Below are 3,521 nucleotides of genomic sequence, written 5' to 3' on the forward strand. Positions count from 1 at the left end.
GAGAGGTCAGCAACAGTACTGCTTTACCAGATACTGACTTCTCCATTTGGAGCTTCTCCTTTTTGCAGCTCCTCTAAAAACAATGGCCTCCACATCATTTATGGCGGCGTTAGAAATACTTACAGGGGTAGGAGCGTGGCCTTCTCATATTTACTATCTAAGGGCTTCAATTCATCTACCCTTTGCCTCTGGGAAAAGAAGAAACTCAAGTCATCTTCCCTTCTCCCCATGCCCCTCACTCTGTACCTCAACTTGATGGAGAGATTTCTCACACTGAGTGGGCATCACTTAGTAAAAGGTGGTGTCCTTTCTCTGCCACTCTCCTTTCTTCCTCCTCCCTCTGCATTGTTGAAGATGCTGTCTGATTCTCAGTTCTCTTCTCTCATGCTTGCTGTGGTACTTTTATCACTTTTGGGATCTGTCACATGAAGAAAGTCTTCTAACTTGGGCTTATGCTTAGGGGGAAAGAGAGGCACAGGTAAGCCTCTGGCCTAGGCCACATGCTCTAGACCACTCAACAAAGAGAGGCACTTATCTTTCAGACACAAGCTCAAAGAAGAGCTCCTTTCCTTTGTCATTGCTCCCTGTGCATGTATGGATCATCCTTAGGAACTTTATGGGGAAGACAAAGAAGACTATGTCTCCTGCTTGGTGACATGATTTGACCATTCCCTGAAGTCTCCTGGCCTCCTCCTTTCTTGGCCCCATGTTTTCTGTAAATATTTTCAAGGAGACAGAAAACATTATAGGAATGAAACAATTAATACCTGTTTACCCCCTTCCTAATTCACCAGCTGTTCATCTTTTGCCACATTTGCTTATCTGTATGTGTGGTGTGTGTGCAATGTTTTCGTTTTTCTGCTTTTAATTATTCCAAATCATATGAAAGTAAGTCATAGATATCAGAGCACTTTATCCCCAAATAGTCTAGAAGACCTCTCCTAAGAATAAGGACATTATACTGTTTTTATATAATGTGTATAACTGCAATACTATTATTACTCCTAAGAAAAGTAACAATAATTCCAGAATATCAGATATCCCCAGTTGTTTCAAGAATGCCTTTTATAGCTGTTTTCATTGTGCTAAAATACACATAATATAAAATGTACCATTTTAACCATTTTTAAATGTACTGTTCAGTTGCATTAAGTACAGTCACATTGTTGTGCAACCATCACCACCATCCACCTCCAGAATTTTTTATCTACCCCACTGAAACTGCATCCAGTAGAATACTAACTCCTCAGCCCTGGCAACCACCATTCTACTTTCTGTCTCTATAAATTTGACAACTCTGGTACTTCATGTTAATAGAATCATAACGTATTTGTGCTTTTGTGACTGACTTATTTCACTTAGCACAATGTCTTCTAGGTTTATCCATGTTGGGACATGTGTTAGAATTTCCTCCCTTTTTAAAGCTGAATGATATCCCATTATGTGTATATGCCACATTTTGTTTATCCATTCATACATTGATGAACCTGTGATTGCCTCTACTCTTTGGCTATTGTAAATAATGCTGCTATGAACAGGGGGTACAAATATGTGTTTGAGTCCTTGAGTCCACTTCTTTTGGATGTATGTGCAGAAGTGGGATTGCTGGATCATATAGTAATTCTGTGGTTAATTTTTTGAGGAATAGCCATCCCATTTTTCACAGCAGCTATACCATTTTACACTCCCACCAGCATGCACAAGGGTTCCAATTTCTCCACATCCTTACCAATACTTGTTATTTTTTGTTGCCTTTATTTTATTTTATTTTATGGATGGGGTCTTGCTATGTTGCCTACGTTGGAGTGCAGTGGCTATTCACAGGCATGATCATAGCACACTGCAGCCTCTAACTCCTGGTCTCAAGGGATTCTCCCACCTCAGCCTCTTGAGTAGCTGGGATCACTGCTCCTGGCACTTTCTTTGTATAATAGCCAACTTAATGTGTTTGATCTCATTGTGGTTTTAATTTGCATTTCCCTTGTAATTAGTCTTTTCGTGTGCTTATTGGCCAGTTGTACATCTTCTTTGGAGAAATGTCTATTCAAGTCCTTTCCCCATTTTTTAATCTTTTTTTTTTTTTTATTTTGTGGGTGTTGAGTTGTAAAGATTCTTTACATATTATGAATATCAATTTGCAAATATTTTCTCCCATTCAGTGGTTTATCTTTTGTTTGTGTCGATTGTGTCCTTTGATGCACAGAAGTATTTAATCTTGATGTAGTACAATTTATCTATTTTTTCTTTTCTGTGCTTTTGGTGGCAACTAGAAAATTTTAAATTACATGTAGCTGACATTACATTGCTATTGGACAGTTCTGGCCTAGAAGCTTGATTAGATTTAGGCTGATCAATTTTGGCAAGAATACTTCATAGTCTGGACACAGTGGCTCACGCCTATAATCCCAGCACTTTCAGGCAGATTGCTTAAGCCCAGGAGTTCGAGACCGGCCTGTGCAACATGGTGAAACCCCGTCACTAAAAAAATACATAAAAATTAGCCAGGTGTGGTGGCACACATCTGTAGTCCCAGCTACTAGGGAGGCTGAGGTGGGAGGATCACTTGGGACTGGGAAGTCAAAGCTGCAGTGAGCTATGATTGCATCGCTGTACTCTCAACCCTGCAAGAGGTATATATCTAGTTGTCCTACTGTTAGTGATGCTAAATTTGATCATGTGGTTAACTGCCAGATATCTGGATTATAAAGTATATTTTCTCTTTGCAATTTCTAAATAATTTGTGAGATGATACTTTGGCACCAGAATACCATTTCAGATATTATCAAACCTTGACACTGGTTAGCCCTCTTAGAGAAACGTACAGAGCAAAATTAAGGAAAAGAATCAACGAGTCAGATCCTAAATGCATGACCCTCTGGGAAGGCAGTTCAGATAACTCCTTGCCTTTGTACCCTGGCTTTTTGGTGGCTGCAACAGCCAGAGAACATGTCTTTTTAAGTCAGATATTACCAAGCATTGGCAAAAAGGTGGGGAAAGAGAGTCCTCACCCCCTGCAGGTGCAGCCATTCTGAAGGACAATTGTGCACCTTAAATCCACCAAGTCCACTCCTGGGTATACACCTGGGGACATTCTTCCCAGGGAACACAAGATGTTCCTAACAAGCTTCACTACCACCCTCCTGGAGGCAACCTAGGTGTCCATCTCTAAGGAATGTACAGGTAAAATGTAGTATGTGCATACAATAGGATAATGAACTATATTTTCATTTAGAAACCTGGATTGATCTCAAAAATGGAGTTAAAAGAAAAAAAAGCAAAAACAGAATGGGATTTATAGCACAATTCCATTTATGTATCAAACACACACATAAAGCTGCCTTGTATATTTTTGTAAGGACGCTTATATATCTAAATAAACATCTGTTGGACGGATTGGAAGAACTATATTAAATGTATTAGAGTGGATGCCTATGGGAGAAGGGCAGTGGGATTAGGAATGATAGATGAAGGGGAAAAAAACAATAAACCTTTAAAAAAAAGTTTCACAGAAAGCTTGGTTC

The sequence above is a fragment of the Macaca mulatta genome, chromosome 2, assembly GCF_049350105.2.
Source record: "Macaca mulatta isolate MMU2019108-1 chromosome 2, T2T-MMU8v2.0, whole genome shotgun sequence".
Classification (NCBI taxonomy): Eukaryota; Metazoa; Chordata; class Mammalia; order Primates; family Cercopithecidae; genus Macaca; species Macaca mulatta.